General features: G+C 41.9%; 1 protein-coding gene across 2 annotated transcripts in view; it reads right to left on the bottom strand.

The window, feature by feature from the left end:
* The window catches only part of CERS3 (ceramide synthase 3), a 143273-nt gene that overhangs the window by 104709 nt on the left and 16822 nt on the right, over nt 1-21742 (bottom strand). For both annotated transcript variants that reach the window (XM_054450793.2, XM_054450794.2), the window contains exon 3: nt 15661-15750. The gene's annotated coding sequence lies outside the window, so the exon portion shown is untranslated. The remainder of the gene's footprint in view (nt 1-15660; nt 15751-21742) is intronic.

The raw sequence follows: 21742 nt of genomic DNA on the forward strand, positions 1-21742 counted from the left end.
CCAAAATGGGGCCACTGCACTCCAGCCTGAGTGACAGAATTTGGTGGCCAGCTCCTCTGTGAGCCTATGGGCTGTCTTTGTGAGCCATCGGGTCTGAGAGACCCTGTTTCAAAACAAACAAACAAACAAACAAACAACAACCAAAAAGCACAAGCAACAAAAGAAAGAATAGACAAATGGATACCATCAATGATGACCCACAGAATGGAAAAAAATATTTGAAGGTCATATATCTGAGAAGGGACTTGTAGTTAGAATATGTAAAGGACACTGACAACTCAATGAAAAAAAATGATGAATAATCCAATTTAAAAATGATCAAAGGATCTGAATAGACATTTTATCAAGGACAATATAGAAATGGCCAATAAGCACATGAAAAGATGCTCTGCCTCAGTCCCGGGAGAAATGGAAGTCACAACCATACCCAGAGATGCCCTTCACACCCACAGCTGCCATCCAACAGGTCACAAGTGCTGACGGGGTGTGAAGAAATTGGGACCCCCCCCCACACACATACCAGGCATTGCTGGTGGGAATGTGACAAGGTGCCACTGCCGTGGAAAACAGGCTGTTGGTTTCTCAAATGGTTAAATATACAGTTCCTGGAAGACTTTGTAATTCTACTCCTAGGCATATACTGAAGAAAATAGAAAAGATTCATGCTCAGTATGGATGACCCTTGAAAAGATGATGCTAAGTGGCCAGACACAGACGGCCACATATTGTATGATTCCATTTACGTGAAATGTCCAGAAGAGATATAAAGTAGGTTAGTAGCTCCTTAGTGAGGTAAAGCAGAAGTGGGGACAGATGGGGGAAAATGAGAAATGGCTTCTGATGGGTACATGGTTTATTTTTAAGGTAGTGAAAATGCTTAACATTTGAATGTGGTGTTGGTTGCACAATTCTGTAAATACACAAAAAGATATTGAATTGCACACGTTAAATGGGTGAATTGCATGGTATGTAAATTATACCTCCAAAAAAATAAAAAAGTTAGGAAGCCTCCTTCTCAGCTTCAACAACTTTTAACCTTTACACATTTTAATCTATGGCTTATCCTGAATTTCATGCTGCAGCTGCCTGTTCTTCACTTATGGTGCTTAAGTTTTACCTCCCAAATTCTCCTGAGTCAAGCTTGCACCCACGAACCCCGAAAAATAAATAAAAAAGACTATAACCAGGTTCAGACTTCAGTATGACTTTAAATTTCATGACTTTATGGAAGAAAAAAACAGTATGCTTTAAAAAGCAAAACTGAACTCTCCTGAAGAAGTGTCTCTCCCAGATGATGGCCCCTTGAAGCTAAGGGTGGTCATAGACTCCATAAGCCAATATTTCAGCTCTAGGCATGGGCTTCAATGGTCCAGGCTACCCCTCCAGCCAGCCTCATCTTCCCTCAGGATGAGATCAGAGGCTAAACAGACAAAGGAAGTGAAGACTGTGACAGTCACTCTTCTCTAATCATCTCTGCCACTTCAGACTATTAGCAAGAAACAAGTCACATACTCATGGCCTCTCCATGGCAGCTCTGAGGCCACAGCCTGTGAAAACCCACAGCCAGAACCTCTGGGATCCTTCAGAGTCACACTTACCTGATCCTAGTGTACTGGATGTGTCATTTTGGACCTGTCACCAGCTCAGCATCCAGCCCACATAGTAGTCAGGGAAAATTGCCACCATGTGTGAAGTTGGTATGGTGTCTTTCCCATCGTGACTGCCAAAGGGGGTCATTCTCCATCTGCTGGCATTGGCCTGACCTTAGAGCTGGTCATTCAGATCCTTTTCTTGGGATTGAATCTGGAGCAGACAATGCTCTCCAGCAGCAGCAGCAGCAGATGTCATCCTGTCGAGGCAGCGGCGGCCGTGACTGCTGCTGATGAAAAGATAGTCGCGGTCTCTCAGCTTCTTGGCTTTCCTGATTGCCTTGGTTTCCACTGTCATCCAAGTCTAGTCCACCAGCCTTCCTTCAATGATGTGAGTCGCCTCCAATGAAGTATTTTATTTAAGGTACTAAGAAAGAGGTAGATTCTATTGCCTGCAGCCAAGAACCCCGACTTATACATCCAGCATCTTCCACACCCTCCTTTAGAGAAACGGATGACTCCAGTTTGGTTGTCTGAACCTTAAGTGCAGCAGAGGTACCTGTTTTTAGGATTTATAACTGAAAAGTGCACAGCCTGCAGCATTTGTCAGTTTCTCCCTCTGTTTAGCCTCTGACCTCATCTTGCTGACAGTGGGCACTCATTTGCTCGTTTGTCTCTTTTTCCTCTTTCTCTCCCATTTTTGCCCCTGTTCTTCCTGTTGGAAATTTGACAATGACACTCTTAGTTACTGCTTAAGGTGGTTTTTTTCTGTGTAAAGGAGGCTGCTGGCTTCCCTCAATAGCCTTAAAAAGATGCTTGGTAGATGAAAAAAAACATATCACCTATACCATGAGTAGAACAATACTTTTGTGCTGGGTTAACTATGTAAGCATTGCAATACTTCAACAATACTCAGATGGAAAGGACAGTTACAAAATATTGAGATGGAGAGATATCTGTGTTTTTAAAACCCCACATGTCACTGCTGTGAAAAATTCTTGAGCCTTCACAGCAATGATTCTGTCCTTTAAGGACCTTGATTGTGACTCACTCACTTTTCGGTCAGTCTCAGGAGCCCACTGATGCCCACGTTAAGTTCTTAGCCCATCTCCCATCTTTAGTCATTTGATCCAATTCTAGCAATTTCTGGCAATTTAAAAATAAACGCTGTTAACAACTCTTCAGTATCTCTGCTTGGAATTCTCTTGGAAGCAAATGTACTTATTTACCCCTGGGTCATTCCCAGTTCCTTTTTCTCTCTTAGCTACTCAAGGCCCCTTTTTCTCATCCCTTGTGCATTCTCTAAGTTCTGCAATTTTTACTCATATAAAAATACCAGAAGAAATTGTGATTTTATTTACATAAAAAAACTGAGGCTATTTTTTTAAATATGAAATATTTGCAAGAAAACTGCCTGCGGTTATTTCTTCATACTTTGGGGGAAGCAATAGTAACGGATGAGGCATCTCGGCCCCAGCTGTGTTTTTTGCTAATACTATGGAATTCTTAAACCCTATTTTTGACTTCAGCTGCCAAAAGTTTCCAAGAAGACAATGTAGCTAATGTAGGGGGTTCATGGTCATTCTTTTCTAACCTCGTGGGTATAGAACCCAATGTGTAAATGAAGCCTGTTGAGCTACTTCCTCAGATGGACGCCATTCCATTCGACCTTAGGATGGAAGGAATGAAACCAGCTGGGCCACAAGTTTATCACTATTCGAAGCAACATTTTTGTAAAGTATTAAAAAATATGAGAGTCTAACTTTTGCTGATGTAAGAACTCCAATCCAAGCTGAGGCTTTGGACAACATCTGGTAATTATTCATCCAATTCATACTGTAAATTCCATACCAGTTTAGAAGATATTGCTACAGAACATATCTCTCAGATAGAGGAGAGCAACAAGAAACTATCTCTACAGAACAGAAGGTTTCTCTCAGACAGACAGCAAGAACAAGAAATGGCAAGGTGGGCAAACAAGTCAAACTGAAGTAGAGGTATTTTTCTGACTGACAAAGTGAAAGGATGTGCTTGAGTTAACATTCGCAATCTCTGAATATTATTATGGTTGGAGAATATGAGTTGGCAAGAGCTTTTGAAGGTCAGGTGACCAGCTAGGTTATAGGTGACTGGCATTCTCTGGTGAAGGGAACATCAGCTCCGTAACAGAAGGACCTTCTCTGTCTTGCTCGCTATTGCCTACTCAGAGCTGGCCACACAGTAGACACCAAATGAATATTTATTGAATGAATGGATGTAAAGCTTACTGGGGCTAGAATGCATTTTTTAACAATCAAAGAGTGATGCTTCAGCCAATAATAAAATCTGATTTAATTATCTAAAAACAACTTCATTTTTATTAGTTGTAAAACAATTCTTAAAATTTGGTTAAAGGGTCGGGTAAACATGTTTATCTACATTAGTCTGTTTGTGCTTTCTTTGGAACCAGCTCTACAAACCCAGCCAAAAAAAAATTAGTATGCATTTAAGATAAAACACAAAGGAAAACATTAGCAGCTACGCACCTCCAGTGCACAGTGTTAAGACCAAGCCCACAGTAAATTCCAATTCTAAATGCATTTAAAATTGTACCATTTCACATGAAGAAGACAATGCAAATGACAGAACAACTTCACCTTGAAGGATATTTACTGTTTCTAAGTTAGTGCATTAAAAAATCTATGAATGCCTTAGGCTATAACTGTAAAAAAACTGAAGAGAGAAAAAAAAAGAAAAATATCCTATACTGTAATGTAGAGGAGCAATTAACTTACTACAAGACAAAAAATAATTTTAAGGAATTCTCCTACACAAAATTTAACAATTATATTAATTTAAAGCCTGGAAGAAATTCATAATAGACTTAGAGATTCAAAAAAAAAAGAAAAATTAAGAATATTTGTAACAAAAATATGGTATCACCTCAGAGATGTCATTAAGTGGTATCAGGATGCTCCCAAGCATCCATTTATTCTTTTTAGTTACACATCCCCAGCCCCCACTCCAGTTGCACCTGGCGTGTGGCTGCCCGCTCCATGAGGCAGCATTCTCCAGCCTCCCCAGACGTGGCACGTGTCACTATGCCTGCGTCGATGACATAAGGGTGGAATTAATTTGCGTAATCTCCCTAAAGACCAAACTGCATGTCCTGGTTTTTCTCTGCCATCCTGATAGCTGGAGATGTGGCTGATAGGACAGGAGCGATTTTTAAAGCCGATTAACTCATTAGCCCTGTGCCACTCATGTCTGTACTGTTACATGCAAGAGAAATGAATTTCTATCTTAGTCATTGAATTTTGAGTTCTATTTGTTACAACAGGTGAGACTGTGACTCTAATAATACAGAGAAAATAAAAGAAAAGATAAGTAAACAAGAGCTATCCTTTGTATTGTTTCCAGGTAGACTGTAAAACATGGAGACTTCTGCTCATCAAAAAATACCATTAAGGTCAGGCACAGTGACTTACACCTGTAATCTCAGCACTTTGGGAGGCTGAGGTGAGTGGATCACCTGAGGTCAGAAGTTCGAGGACCAGCCTGACCAACATGGTGAAACCCCATCTCTACTAAAAATACAAAAATTACCCAGGCGTGGTGGAAGGTGCCTGTAATCCCAGCTACTTGGGAGGCTGAGGCAGGAGAATTTCTTGAACCCTGGAGGCAGAGGTTGTAGTGAGCCAAGATTACACCAATGCACTCCAGCCTGGGTGACAGAGCAAGACTCCATCTCAAAGAAAAAAAAAAGAAACAGTAAGAGAATAAAAAAGCCACACTACAGACTGGGAGAAAATATCTGCAACACAAAGAACTTTTATCTAGAATATATAAAGAAATTCTATAACTCAATTTAAAAAAATAATCCAGGGACTTTTTCCATCATAAGTCCATTGGGAGCCTGGGTTTCCATTAACACTCTGTTACATGCCCTAGAGAGGAGCATCATAAGTCCACTGGGAGCCTGGGTTTCCATTAATGTTCTGTTACATGCCCTGGAGAGGAGCATCGTAAGTCCATTGGGAGCCTGGGTTTCCATTAATGTTCTGTTACATGCCCTGGAGAGGAGCATGGTAAGTCCATTGGGAGCCTGGGTTTCCATTAATGTTCTGTTACATGCCCTGGAGAGGAGCATCGTAAGTCCATTGGGAGCCTGGGTTTCCATTAACACTCTGTTACATGCCCTGGAGAGGAGCATCGTAAGTCCATTGGGAGCCTGGGTTTCCATCAATGCTCTGTTACATGCCCTAGAGAGGAGCATCATAAGTCCACTGGGAGCCTGGGTTTCCATTAAGACTCTGTTACATGCCCTAGAGACGAGCATCGTAAGTCCATTGGGAGCCTGGGTTTCCATTAATGTTCTGCTACATGCCCTAGAGAGGAGCATCATAAGTCCACTGGGAGCCTGGGTTTCCATTAATGCTCTGTTACGTGCCCTGGAGAGGAGCATCATAAGTCTTTGCTCTTCTTACAGGGCTTCTTTCTTGAAGCTTGGGCCAGTTGTCAAGTTAATGCCTCTCAACTCCAAATTCATCCTTTTTGCCTGCTCTGGGAAAATGGATCCAATCCCTTTACATATTTTCCCTTTGCCAGCTGGTCAGGAAGCTTTGTCAGAAGAGGGTCATGTAGCAAGACGGTGGGAGGAAAGGGTTTTTTTTTTGAGATCTGGGGCACACAGTGATGGGCTCCAGCAACCCCCAGCCGCCAGCAGATTTCAGTACCTCCCTTGGGGGTGTTGTGGCAGCGTGCTGCCAGGGAGATACCTGCTAATGAGCAGCTCTCCCAGAACCCTATAGGGCAGATTTATGGAAAGTTCCAGAGGGCTGGTTTCCAGCAAGTTCCGCTGGCACCATAAAGACTCCTTTCAAGAGGGTCTGCATATCAGCCTGTGGGGAGCCTCTTCCTTGGGTGCTCGATATCCCAGAGGTGTGACTGCTTCTTATACCTGCTAGTCCTATATTCGTCAGAGTTGTTACTAGCCAATCTCCCATTACTCTAATCCTGACTGGACGCAGTGTGCGTTGATGGAAAAGTCCAACCATCTTTATGTGCTTTACTCTAATACTAGATATCAAAGGCTGAGGGTATTCTGAGCAAGTCAAAAAAGGCCTCTGAAGTCCAAATGAGAAGGGAGAGCCCCCTCATTTTCCCTCCTAACACTGTTGGTAGAGTTTGCTTTACTTTATTGTGCTTATAAATTAGGTGATGACTTGAGGTTTCAGGAAGATGTGATTCTGCCCTTTTGCTCCCACTGATTCCAAAATTTAATGTCTCCATGAGCCAGCTGTCACTTTCCACTAGGGCAATACTTTCTCATTGTTACTAAACATAATTGGGATATTTTCCTAGCAAAACTAATAAACCTCAAAAATGCCAATTAGACATTTGGCATCCGAAAGGGTCAAGTTCCCTTTCGGGCCAGAGCTCTCCCCTCATGCTCTTCCCTTCAAGATGTGTTTCTCTTGGCTCTGTAATAAAACTCCACAATATACTGTGATCTAGGGTGCCATCTATCAGCCCCTTCCTAACCTAAATCTTGAGCCAATGAATTAATTCTTAGAGATGCTCCAGGCAGCTACTGCTGTCTCCTGTTGTGTGCGGAAGAAACTCCACTTGGGGAAGGTTCTGTCAGAGGCTTTTTCTCCAAAGTGAGTCCACCTCTGTCTGGAGGCAGCTCCCTATCTTCCCTCTCCGTGCACTCTCCTGTAACTGAGATGCTTGCAGGAGGGCCCTGGGCGGTTGGACGCCTGCCTACTTTTCCAGTCCTTCTGTGTCCCGCCTCCCCTCAGTCTGTGATACCGCAACTGTGAGGGGTCTGCTCTCTAATATTTGAAAGCAAAAGGCAAAGTTCTTGTTTTCTTTTCTTTTTTTTGAGATAAGATCTCTGTCACCCAGGCTGGAGTTTAGTGGCATGATCATGGCTCACCGAAGCCTTGACTTTCTGGGCTCAAGCAATCCTCCCACCTCAGCCTCCTATGTAGCTGGGACCACAGGCGTGCACCACCACACCCAGCTAGTTTTTCATTTTTAGTAGTGACGAGGTCTTACTATATTGCCCAGACTGGTCTCAACCTCCTGGGCTCAAGCAATCCTTCCCCCTCAGCTTTCCAAAGTGCTGGAATTACTGGCAAAGTTCTTTCTTTAGCCTTGCGGCATGTGCATAGGCCATTCCTTCTGCCTAGAGTGCTCTGCTCACCCCTTCACCTCACCCTCTCCTCCTTAATCCTCAAGACTCCATTTAAGCATCTATAAGATCCTCATCTAGGCTTTCCAGAGCCCCAGATCCCCCAGGGTTCCATAACCTGGCATACAGTAAGTGCACAAATAGTAAGTGCGAGCCCCAGATCCCCCAGGGTTCCGTAACCTGGCATACAGCAAGTGCACAAACAGTAAGTGCGAGCCCCAGATCCCCCAGGGCTCCGTAAGCTGGCATACAGGAAGTGCTCAATACACAGACCACAGCGGCCAAGCACATGGACTCGGGGCCAGGCTCCTCAGGTCTGAGCCGAGTTTTCACACTGAACTAGCCATGTGCCCATGGCTAACTAGCATGACCTCGGTTTCCCCATCTACAAGATGGAGTTGATCACTATACCTCCCTGCAGGGTTGTTAGAATGAGTAAGTGGGTAAATGCTTGTAAATCGCTTTATTTCATGTCTGTCAAATGATAAACTGGAGTCAAACTATTAAATACCATGAAATTGCCCTTCTAAGGAAGGGAACTAAATAAACTTCCAGGTCCTAAAATTCTTTAATTGACACTTATTAAGTTAGAAGAAGTTATTTAAAAATAATATTCAGTGCTAACTACGATATAGTAAAACTACTACACGCATCTGTAACTGGTGGCAACACAAATGATACTACCCTTTTGGAAACTAGAAAATAAATTTTAGGAGTCACTAAAATGTGCAAGTGTACCTGGGAATGTACATAAAACATAAAACTGGACACAATTTTTGAAAGCTACAGTTAATAAATAACACTTCAATGTTAGTAATATTAGTTTTTTAAAAACCAGAATGTTTAAGCACATTTGAAATATTAACTCCAGATAATAATATCCAGCTAATGTTAAAAATTATAAAATTTATCAACATGAGAAATCCTAATGACATATTGAAAAGTAAAATCCAAATTCAAAGTTACATCATACTATGATTATGTGAGAATATGATCTCATTATATGATACTAATTTATACATATCATATGTATGTGTGTGGGTATAAAAAAACTAGAAAGAAACATAAAAAATGATTTATATACTAACATGATAAATTCTGGGTGGCTTAAACTTTTAAAATATTGTCATCGCTGATTCAACATTAGGAAAATTTATCACTCTTTTCTTATTTGATTATTCAAATCAGTGAAAGCAAATTTTATTCTAAAAATCATGCAACATCTAGCCCAGCCCTATAGATATGAAGAAACTGAGTCCCAGGGGAATAAAATTGCAGTATCTGAGTAAACCCAGGAAAGCCAATGTTTTTCCAATACACACCTAGTTCCCCCTGTCTAAATGGTAATTTGTTTCACATTAATATTTTTAAGAGGCTAATTTTTATAGTAAATGTTTCATATACAAAAGCCAATGGCTTGACACAGATAATATGTGGATTAAACTGATTTGAAGTAAGGCAAGTTTGTTACCTACATAAAAACTTATCACAGCCATTTTACTCACACAAACAGCTAACTATTGGAATCTTTTGGATTTTAACAATTTCAGAGAAAATACAAAGTGTATTCCCTTAGTCAGTAGGAAGACAGGCTCTTGAAATCTACCTGTAAAATGACTTTACAGTGTGGAGGTAATAAAGACACAATAGCACATGGCTTTCCAGGAGGCAGTGCTCACCAAAATGGAATTCTCCCAAGGCCCCTTCACCTTAATCCGCTTGGGCTCATCTTGGCCTGATCGTTACCTCGACAGAGATTGCCAAAGGCCCACTCAGGACCCAGGGAGGTAAGTGAGCCAGGAAGTTGACTTAGACTGGTAATGTGGATAGAAATTTGCAGAAAAACAGGTATGACTGAAGTCAGAGGGGTGTAAAGCAAAGTCACAGAACAGATATGTCTTAGAAGAATACAAATCTTAGGGTTCAAAAAAAGGGGTCCAAGGTGATGGGGAGAAACACTGTGAGATTGGTAGTTCTGTTTTCAAAGGTAGAACTCCCCTCCCCACCTTTTGGTTGTTCACTTTAGGAATGTAAAATGTAAGTTGGTGGCTGGGTAAGTAGGCAATGGTGTTGCAACACTAAGAAATGTTAATCCAAGGAGCATCCTGTCAGCATTTCCTTTCCAATTGCTGGGAAACATCTTGCTCCTCTCCACAGGCCATCTTTGCAAACTCTCCTCCCTTGCCTGGTGAGTCACACAACATCTCTCACAAATTACCCTGTTATTAGTGTCGGGCACAAGTGACTGGTCCAGGGCAGAGCAAAGGAGTTGGGAACCTGCTGCCAGTAAGTCACAAAGGGCCCAAGGTTAGTCACCTGGTTCTGTCTCAGTTTTCCCATTTGAGAGACTAAAGGATTGCCTTAGTGTCTGCAAAGACCTCCTGTGTGCCACTCATGGGTGCTGCACCGGCTTCCCATCACCTCATCCGGTTAGAAAGGGGTGGGTAAGGCCATTATACAGATTGCAAGCTGGCAATTGATGAACACAATAAAAATAACAAAAATGAGTGAATGCAGCCCTTCATATACCACAAGCAGCTGTAAGTCTTGCATAGACCCTAAGAACTTTCGAGAGAACGGTGGCTCTGCAGTCAGAAAACCCAGTTTAAGGGCCAGTCCTGTCACTTAATAGCTGAGTCATCTCAGGCAACTCAATCTCTCTGAATCTTTGTTTACTGGCCTGTTAAATGGGGTTAATTCCACCTACCACAAAGACCTGTCGTGGGACTAAGGGAGATTAGGTATACAGACATACCTGAACACAGTAATGTGCTGGGTAAGCGTTATATAGTAACCTCAACTTATTATCGTCGCCTACTGGGTACAGGAAAGAATCAGATGTCAGGCTGGTTTAAACAGTAAAATTAAATACTAAGTTTTAAAATATTCCCCAGAGAGAGAAATGGGAGAACCTCCTGTGGCTTCATAGCCTCCTCCCCCATTGTGTTCTCGTCTCTGTCACTACTGGATAAAGATAACTGGTTTCACAGCTGTCTTTCAGTAAGGAAAGCCCACATAATGGGTACCAACTGTGCTGAGTAAAATACCTAGGGACAGGTCCTGGAGAGGCTGTGTTGCAGTGTCAGGTGGTTCCAAGCTTTCCAAAGATGGGCCTCACCTGGGAGAATGCCCAGCTCTCCCTCCCGACTCCAGCAAACAAGAGTAGGATTTCCAGGACAAGACATGTGAGAACTCAGGACCTAGTGGCTTGCTAATAAAAGGAGTTTGGGAATCTGAATGCCATTTTCACCCCTTTCCAACTACATGGCTTAGGGTAAGCGATGTTTTCTAAGCCCTGAATTCCTCACAGAGCCTGAAAACTTAGAACTGTGGCTCTGCAGTCAGGAAGCGCAGTTTGAAGGTCAGTCCTGTCGCTGAATAGCTAAGGGATCTAGGACAAGTCAGTCTGTAAAAATAGACACAACATTTTATGTTTATTTTGTAAGTTCTAGATCAGGATTAAATAAAGTACATCATGTGTCTCAATTACCTAATGTAATGCCTGGCACGTGGCAAGTGCCCTATATACTGTTGGCACTGGCACTGCAGTCACTATTTACGTTCCTCATGGATGGCACTGTGCCTCCAAGTGGCACGATGGCCAGCCAGCAGTCCCTCATTTCCTACAACACCCTGATCAGGGTTTAGGTCACCCTGACCAAGTGTTAGTCAGGGAGTGGCTTTTCTGAGGGATAGTGTCATCTGCAGGGTGACTCATTTCCTCAGTGACAGCAGGATTTCTTACCTCATGAAACTTGCTTGGGCAGTGCCACCAAAGGAATCATTTTATTAAAAAGAGTAGGACCTTGATCAAGAAGGAATTTGGAACATGTGTCTCTTGCCCACAGATAAAGAGGAAGCTGGGTCACTTTTAGGAAAGGATTTGGGGTTACTAAGGTACACTGATGAAGCAAGCTCCAAATGTTAATATTTTAAAATATGTTTTTGTTATGTAATGTTTGCAGGCAGAGTTTCCTGTTGTACAGCCTACAGCCCCCGCAAGATAAAGCACCCCTCGGAAAAGAACAAGATGGCAAAGATCCTAGTAGTTCTTGGAGGAGGGTGGGGTGCAGTGGGTGTGAGCGCTTACAGGAGAGGCAGGGAAATGGTGAAGGAGTGCAGAAAAACATCCCCAAATATAGTCTCGACTACTTTCTTCTCAGACTCCGAAATCACAAGAAAAGTTAGAGCAATATCTCTGGCCAAGGGCCAATGTCATTGAGCTGGGGGATTAGGCACCCGTTGGAATAGTTACTGTTTTCTACCTTGAGCAAATGGGGATGGGTCATTCACCTCTCTGGCCAGGGCAGCTGCTCCCTCTGTCAGTGATCACCAGCCCTTGCTAACTACTCACCAAGAGAAAATAAATCATAAGACCTCATACTGGAAAAAGTCTAGTCTTTTCTGTCTAGCCATGTCTAATGCAAGAATCCTCTTAAAGAAAAAAATGTATAACACCCTGATTTTAAATAGATAGGGGTGACAGAGACAGAGAGATAGACAAAGACAAACACAGAATGACTGAGAGACAGAGAGAGGGACAAAGAGAAAGAGACAGAGAGAGACACACACAGAGTGACAGAGAGAGACAGGGACACAGAGAGAGAGAAGGACAGAGAGAGAGAGAGAGAGCATGGCTCATACAGGATATCTGCAGTGCCTGGAACATTAGAGAATAAATTTCATTTATTCAATTTTTTTGATTAATGATTAAATCTATGACTTTGGATTTAGAGATACTTCACTTGCAAAGATGTCTGGCAGAAACAGTCTTGGGCATATTGTTTGAAAATGTAACATATTATTTAAAAATAAAAATTTCCAGACTTTTCAAATATACATTCTTTCAAAGGAGTATCCTTAAATTTCTGTCAATATGCATTTACACAATTTTCACATCATCTCTCTGCCTATTAGTGAAAATCAGCTGGTATGAATGTGAGATGATACTGTACTAACATACACAGGATTTCCTAGCTCGACACCACACCAGGACATTATCAGCTCCTTTTCCCTGGGGGATCAAACATGTGCCAATGTGATCTTCTGATTCTGCTCTATTGATCTTCATTTGGGGTCAATGGGTTCCTAAGCCTTCTTTTTAAAATGCTTTCTGTAAGACTTATTGGATATTTTATTTTAAAAAATTCCGCCTGGCTGGGCGCGGTGGCTCATGCCTGTAATCCCAGCACTTTGGGAGGCCGAGGCAGGCGGATCACCAGGTCAGGAGTACAATACCAGCCTGACTAACATGGTGAAACCATCTCTACTAAAAATACAAAATTAGCCGGGCGTGGTGGTGCGCATCTGTGATCCCAGCTACTCAGGATGCTGAGGCAGGAGAATCGCTTGAATCCGGGAGGCGGAGGTTGCAGTGAGCCGAGATCTCGTCACTGTACTCCAGCCTGGGCGACAGAGAGAGACTCCATCTCAAAAAAAAAAAAAAAAAAAAATCTGCCAAAAAATATACTTGGCCAAAGTGCTACTGTGAATCACAAGTGCACATTTTGTGGAGGAGAACCCTGGAGATGAGACAGTGAAGGAAGTGGACTTGGAGTTGAACTGACCACTCTGACCCCTTCCCTCCCATCCCACCTTCCAGCGGCAGCTCCGGGTGCTATGTGAGGGGATTCAGAATTCCTCGATGCTGTTCATGTTCATGAAATTTAAATACAGATGTCTTTAGGTTGCTCTAAAGGAAAGAAATGCTCTGGAAAAAAGTGAACGGAAGGGTCATATGATATTCAGCTTCAAATATACCAACTACTCCCTGGAATATACATATGAAAGACACTAAACCTACATGGATTCTAAAAATATACCAAGAGACACCCATCTGAGCCTCAGTGATGTCCTCTTGTTTGGGGAGAGGGAGAGCTTTGGATTGTTTCTCTTCCCTGCCCGGTGAAGCTGTTTCTCAGTAAACTGCTCTTCCTGCTAGTACACAAGGTTGGGAATGTCACTCATCTGCCATCTTATGAAATCTGAGCCACTCCAACCTTTGCCATGTTTATGGAGCATGGAGGTGGAAGAAGAGCAATACTTAGATATTCCACAGTAATTCTGAAATTGCTCAGCCTTTGTCACTCTGTCACACATCAGTCAAAGGTATGATTAAGTGCCAACTGTGTACCAGGACACTGCGCTTGATCCTCAGGAGCAGCCCCACCCTTACATCTGGCTTTAATTTAAAAGACCCCCCTTTGGCCCTCCTCTAGCCTCACTTCTCCCTTGGGTGAGGAGTCCATAGGTTCAAGGAGACATGCACACCCACATCCATGCCCCCTTTCCAGACTTGCTAGGTGATCAAGGATCCTAGAATTCCCTGCCTGAGCAGCTCTGAGCCCACTTCCAGGACCTGCATGGGCCCCTTTCTAGGTCTGTCCTCTTAAAAGTGACAGCACAGTAAAATGCTAGGCCTGGAGAAGGCCCAAAGAAGACTTGGGGAGGGGAAGGCAGGGGACATAGCATGCAGTGGCCACACACATGCACGTCAGGTTCCTAGCAGAGCAGGACATAAGTGAGGCTGGGAGGAAACACCGGGCCCAGCTGAGGGCTGGTGCCTGCATTTGTATTCTTGCCCTGTGTCCTACAAATGTTAGGGGTAGGCCTGTCCACAGGGCCTTGGGATAGGTCGGAACCTCCAGAAGTCCTGTGAATTCTGGAAGCCAAAGATCTGTTCGGGCTGTGTAGCCACCAGAGGGGCTGATAGCATGACCAAGACAGAAGTCCTCATGTGACTCCTGAAGGCCCCGCTGAACTGCTCCTTCTCACAGCGAGCACTTTCTTTGTGAGCAGGAAGTATTTCTTCACTCTGCAGCTTACAACGCTTCCTCCTTCTCTTCCTCCCAGTAGGCCACCTCTTCACCACTGTCACCTTCACTAAAAAGCAGGCTGGGAAAATACATGTGTGATGAACTGCCTGTGCTGTTTAGCAAAACTTTTGGTAAGGTGTAGAAAATGATAGGCCCAAGGCAAAGCGTTGCCTTGGATGGGAGCCCCTTCTGCCTGAGCCCTCCACTGTCCCACTAGAAGGGGGCACGGCTGGTGCAGGGAGAGCACAGACCTGGGTTCAGGCATCCAGCAGCATGAATATCTGGTTCTTGCAGCTCAAAACTGGGAATAATAACACCAGCTTTTCACAGACCATTACAAAAAGTAAATGAGATGATTAAAATTATAACGAACAACTGTATATACCACAGCTTACAATGTTGCACCCACACTCATTGAATCCTTACAACAATAATAATTATTCATGCTTCCAATTTGCAGGTGAACAATGAAGTTTAGAGAGATAAAGCAACTGCTCAAGGTGATACAGAGCCAGACTCAAATTTAGGCATTAACGGTAAAAGTGCAACTCCTCCCCTCCACGTTACCTGACTTTGCCCTTCATCAAGTCAATATTTGTGAACATGCTTCATGAATGACTCTTCCTCATACAAATGATCATTTTTTATCATTTGGGGTCATATTTTATGATTTTGAGGGAATGTGGTTTTGAAAGTTCCTCCTTACAGGTAAGATGCTGGAAGCTAGAGGCCTGTCCAGCACAGCCAGCTCTTCCTTCCTTCCCATCAGAACAGCAGGTGTTATGGGGGTGGGAAGACCAGACCACAGACAGCAAATGCCACCCAATGATGGCTCTTTGCTACCTGCTGCTATCTCATGAAGCTTTCTCCTGCATCTCCCCTTTCAAAAGGAAAGAATACAAATCTATAGTATTTCATAGAGAACAGCATGGTACTGGCTTTGCCCAAACTCCACTTGTCCCCAGAATATGCGAAACAATGCCAGATAATCAACTTCTGAGTCACAGATGTTAATTTCCCAAGATTATAGTTAAGAAAACACAATAGAGGTAAAATAAAATAAAATAAAGATAATTACCTGAGTATATATGATAGCTTTCTACTGAGGAACTCAAATACTGTATATATGTATATATGTATAAATGTCAGCTTTTGTTTCACAACATCCCTGAAGAAGCAGAAAAAGAGAAACACAATTAATATATTATACAACTGTGCCCATAAGCGTCCTTCTATAATAGGTCTAAAACTTAAGTCAGAGTTTCAAACCAATGGGAGAGCTTGGTGCTGGCAAAGTTGGGCCTACCAATCAGTATGGACTGGTGCATGGGGCTTTGAAACAATTTGAGCCAACATTGAAAATTCAGGAATTTGCACATAGAAATCCAGATTTGCAGCTTCACTCAGAAACTCAGAAGACTGGCAAGAATCACTGGAACCACAGGCCGTGAATGGAACACATGCTTACTAGCCTGGCCAACTGTTTTCAGGCACCTGACCGGCTTTCTAGGGCAGTTAACTTTGGGACTCCTTACGCTGCTAACATTTCTCGACATGAAGTATGTCTTCAAGTCAGTGTAAGGCACCTGACCGGCGTTCTAGGGCAGTTAACTTTGGGACTCCTTATGTTGCTAACATTTCTCGATATGAAGTATGTCTTCAAGTCAGTGTAACTTGAGCAGAGACAATAAGGGCCTAGCACAGCCTGGTGTAACAATTGCAGTTTGTCATAGCACATGGGTTTTCAAAGGACCAGTTGTGAACCATTAGTGCACCGGTTCGCAACCCTGGTTCTCCATGTGAATTCCTTGGGAGAGATGTTTAGACCATGCTTTCTACCTAACCAGATCAACTAAACCAAGATCTCTGAAGGTGCAGTCCTGGTATCAGTATTGTCACTGCTGTATTGTTACTGTAATATAATTATTGAAGTATAACATACAGATGGTAAAGAAACAAAGCACAGAAGAATATGACCAGCACCCCAAGACTCTTCCTCATGCCTCTCCCTGTCACCACCATGGATTCATGTTGCCTGTTCTTGAACTTTATGTAAATACAATTGTTTTGAGCACATTCCTTGGCATCTGGATTCTTTCACTCAACTTTTAGGACTGAGACACATCTGTGTTGTTGCATGTAACAGTAGCGAACTCATTTTCATTGACTTTTAATATTCCATCCCATGACTATATCACTATATCACGATCTGTTTTCCCATTCTGTTGTTGATGGAAATATGGGTTGTTTTGACTTTGGGATTATAACACTTAAAGGTGCCATTTATGAATATTCTTGAACATTCTTGAACATGCTTTAGGTAAATACGTGAATGCATTTCTGTAGAACATATACCTGGGACTGGAAATGCCAGGTCGTAAGGCATATGTATATTCAGTTTAACAGATATTGCTGAACAGTTTTTCAAAGCTGTTGTGACTATTTACACTCCTCCCAGTGACGTATGAGAGTTCCAGTGGTTTAATATCCTTGCCAAAATTTCTATTGTCTGTCTTTTAAATTTTCACCTTTCTGGTGGGTGTGTAGTGGTACTTCATTGCAGTTTTAATCTGCATTCCCCAGAAAGCTAACAAGGTTGAGTATGTTTCATGTTTCTTGGCTGTCTGAATATGTTTTTCTGTGAAGTACCTGTTCAAACCTCTTGCCCATTTTTCTGTTGTGGTGGTCTATCTTTCAAAATTGCCTTGTTTCTGTTTTGGACTCCTTGTTTGTTACAGGCATAACAAGTCATGTTATATGCATGACTCCTTACATGTTATTTGAATGGCAAATGTCTCCTCTCCTGCAGTTTCTCTTTTACTCTTGTAGTGGTGTGCTTTGAGAAACAGAAGTTCTTATTTTGAACATAACCAATTTGTAGATCTTTTTCATCATGTTAGTACTTATTGTATCTTGTTTAAGAAATCGCCAAGTGTAGTGGCTCTGTAATCCCAGCACTTTGGGAGGCCGAGGTGAGCAGATCACAAGGTCAGGGGATTGAGACCATCCTGGCTAACACGGTGAAACCTCGTCTCTACTAAAAATACAAAAAATTAGCCGGGCGTGGTGGCGGGCGCCTGTAGTCCCAGCTCCTCGGGAGGCTGAGGCAGGAGAATCGCGTGAACCTAGGAGGCGGAGCTTGCAGTGAGTGGAGATTGTGCCACTGAACTCCAGCCTGGGCGACAGAGCAAGACTCCATCTCAAAAAAAAAAAAAAAAAAAAAAGAAATCACTGTCTACCCAAGGTCATACATATATTCTGTTTTGTCATCTAGAACAATGCTGTTCAGTAGGAAAAAAATGGGAGTAACATATGTAATTTTAAATTTTCTAGTATTTCAGGTACTCAATAGCCACATGTGGCTAGCAGCTGCCATATTGGACAGTGAAGATCTAGAAGCTATATTGTTTTACCTGTCACATCTAGATTAATACTTAGAGCTGTATTAATTTTAAGATGAGAATCAAGACTCACTTATTTGTACATGGACATTCAAATGGCTGTCCTTTCCTGTAGTGCTAATGTTGTCGTAAATCAAAGGTCCAAATTTGTGGAGGTTTTTTTCTAGCATCTTAGTCCATTCCATTGGTCTATTGTTCCCTAGTTGATTTTAATTTTCAGACAGTATTGAGAACCACTACCAGTAGGTCACAAAATTAGTCGGTTATGACCAGAAATGTTGTAGAGTGTAATGAAATGAAATAGAAAACATCAATACCTATAAGTATTGTTTTATGAAACTATTATTTCGGAATTGTGTGTGTGTATATGTCCTAAATTGAGATCTGAAAAGTATTTCTTACTAACAGTAATGGTTAAAAACATTTGAAAATCACTGCAATAGTGTAATCTACACAACAATCACTTAGGAAAATTCAAGTTGCATACGATTTTATAGTCATCATCTAGAAAAGCTCTGAAGTTTTACTCTTACACAATTAGTTATAGTCCAGAATTCCACATAAAGTGGATCTCTGTTGGAATCAAGCCAGGTAAAGCAAGTTACAGCTAATGGGATAGGAATAGCTCATTATGAAACCCTGTAACTTTGACCCAAAGTGGAATATAGTAATGATCCTCTGATGTGAACACTACAAATGAAAATTGCTAATCTGCAGAATTTGACATTTGTTCAGTATCAGCATATTGTATGTTTTTAAAGTTTTTAATCATATTTCAAACAAGAAAAAAAAACTTTGAGGGGAAGAAATTAAAGCCAAGTTAGTTATTAAATGATGTCAAGTAATCTTCATTATTGAAGAAAATATTTTCAGAATTTTTTGCTTGAATTTTGAAATGATTAGTTTATTGTTCAGCCTGTGTCAGGGTCAATCTAATCAACAAGTATTTATTGACTATCCAGTAAAATATGTCTGGCAAAGAAATCAAAATAAAACAAATAGGCCTTATCCCAGCAGAGAATTAAATGGATTACCACATATGATTTTTCTTCACTAAGTACTTCATCTTAGAACCTGAATATAGTAAGTAAAAATGGTTTCAAGCTCCTTAATGTAATATTTTACTTCTTCAAATAACCTAAATATATGCCTTACCTGTGAATTTTACACTTTTTCCATTAATGAGAAATGTATGCATCTTTTGGTTGTATTTTCATATTATGCACATACACACGTGTGTGTATGAATGTGAGTGTGTGTTTACCAATCCTGAGCAGACAGATTTGGGAATTTTGGTTAAAAATCTTAGTTTCCTGGTATTTCCTAAAGATTTAACTCAGAAAACAATAAAAAGGAAACTTTCCATTAGATTGAAACATATAATCCACCACCAGCACAAATCGTCTCCACAGATTTTCCAGTGGCCAGGTAGGCCAAAAAAATAAATAACCAGAACACTTTAATTTTATATTTGAGTAGCAGGAAGATACTCACAGACGAAGAAATTTAAAATTCTCATATTTGGAAAAGGTAAAATTTGTTTCATGGACATCCAAGCCAAATCTCCTTCTCATCAGAGCTATTTTCTATTTATTAATGGAACTTCTCAGCCTCGAAATTATGATAATAACAACCTTTGGAAGTGATCTAACTGAAGCCCATTTACAATTGAACATCTGTCCACCATCAACAGAAAGCCCTACGGAGAATTGTGGCTGTTACAGTTTTGTTACAAGGTCAAAGATTCTTAATCTCTCCGTTCACTTGCCAGTTGGGGTTTTTATACATAAGCCCTAATTTATTTATTTTAATTAGACTTTTAGCTTCATTTATGTTTTCATCATTGTAAATTCCAGCTACAAGGACAAATCTTAAGGCAGCACATACAGTATGGCTGTAAAATGATGGGCTTGATTGTTGCACAGGACTTAGGAAAGTAAGTCCCGCTACTTTAGAATGCCTTCTTTCATACTGCCAACTGTCTGGTCTGTCTAGCTTTGGCACAAGGATTTCTTCAATCATCCTGGGTCCACCCAGTAAATAAAACCACAAACTTGGGCTATATAAGATCAATTAGATCGTTGTATTGTGTGTTGAGGTGTTTCCAGGAGAAAGAAGAATCTACCTGCATCTGATTCCAGAGAGAGCTTCCCTGTGTTCCTCTCTGCTATCTCTCTGCTATGATCTGCAGTTTCTCCGGATTCAAACATCGAGACAGATTTGCCAAAACACCATTCTTGATGCCAGCTGGCGTACCTGATGAACTTGACTGCAGGCTTTTTGCCAAAACATAAGTCAATCGCTTTTGTCCCAAATCCATCCTTATAAAGGTGTACATCTGCAGGTCAATCTTTGCATCGCATCCCTAAATTCGTGTTGGGGAGGGCTTGGAAAGTCCAAGCTTCTTGTGTGGATGGCTTGGGGCCCAAGATAAATGAACAGTTGCCACGATACACTCCGTGCTCTGTGAGCGGAGGGAGCTCCCTTGGAGCCAGCCCAGCACCCTCCTCCCATGAGCCTCCGCCAGCTGCTGGCAGTGCTTCTGCTGTGGTGTGGAGGCCAGGGAAAACCTACATAAACTGTGTGTGTGTGTGTGTGTGTGTGTGTGTGTGTGTGTGTGTGTAAAAACATAACTTTCCTGGCCTACCACAACAAACTGACTTTTGAAAAAGAAGTATCTGACGTTCTTGCTTTTTGCTTGATTTTACTGTGCTTTGGGGGACTTTTGGCATAGGACATTCATTACTTTAAAAGGCTGTTTGAAAGCTGGATCATTTCCACAAGGAAAGATAATCACAAAGTGATTTCCCAAGAAAGTACACTAGGATATAAGGAACAAGTACCAGTGGAAAGGCAACTCCCTGAGGGCAGGGACTTGTCTACTTTGTTCACTGGTGATACCCCCAATCCTAGAACAGGATCCAACATGTCAAGAGCATGAAGAAATCACTGCAAAATGGAGAAATGAATACTGTTTACCAAGGGCCTACCCTCTGTCAGGTCCTATGGAAGGCATTTGACATACCCTGCCTTTTTATGTCTTCTAATAAACAACCTAGTTTGATGGATGTTATAATAATTATCTTACAAATAAGGAAACTGAGATTTGAAGAATTGCACTGAGGCCAGGTGTGGTGGGTCATGCCTGGAATCCTAGCACTTTGGGAGGCTGAGGTGGGCAGATCACTTGAGGCCAGGAGTTCGAGACTAGACTGACCAACATGGCGAAACCCCCATCTCTACTAAAACTACAAAAAAATTAGCTAGGTGTGGTGTCACATGCCTATACTCCCAGCTACTTGGGAGGCTGAGGCACGAGAATCGCTTGAATCCAGGAGGCAGAGGTTTCAGAGAGCTAAGATCATGCCACTGCACTCCAGCCTCAGTGACAGAGCGAGACTCCATCTCAAAAAAATAAAAAAGGAATTTCAGTGACTTGCCAGGGTCACAGTTAGTAAGCAGGATGCAGGAATTCGAACTTTGATCTGTCTTTCTAGTCAATGTTCTGTCTACCACACCAAGCCTTCCCCCAACAGCAGAAGCAGGCAATTGATTGATTGATTTTGGCCTTTTGTTATAAGATACCAAGTTCGAGTATTTGAATATTATTATGGCTTCAGGAATCCCTCCACACAACAGGGACCCTGTGGGGGGTTAATGGAATAGAATGGGAATACAGAATGAGCTGAAATCATATATCTTACTATGCAGAAAGGCAATAAAGTTGTGGCTTTCTCACATCCCTACTGTACCACTGTA

The sequence above is a fragment of the Pongo pygmaeus genome, chromosome 16, assembly GCF_028885625.2.
Source record: "Pongo pygmaeus isolate AG05252 chromosome 16, NHGRI_mPonPyg2-v2.0_pri, whole genome shotgun sequence".
Lineage (NCBI taxonomy): Eukaryota > Metazoa > Chordata > Mammalia > Primates > Hominidae > Pongo > Pongo pygmaeus.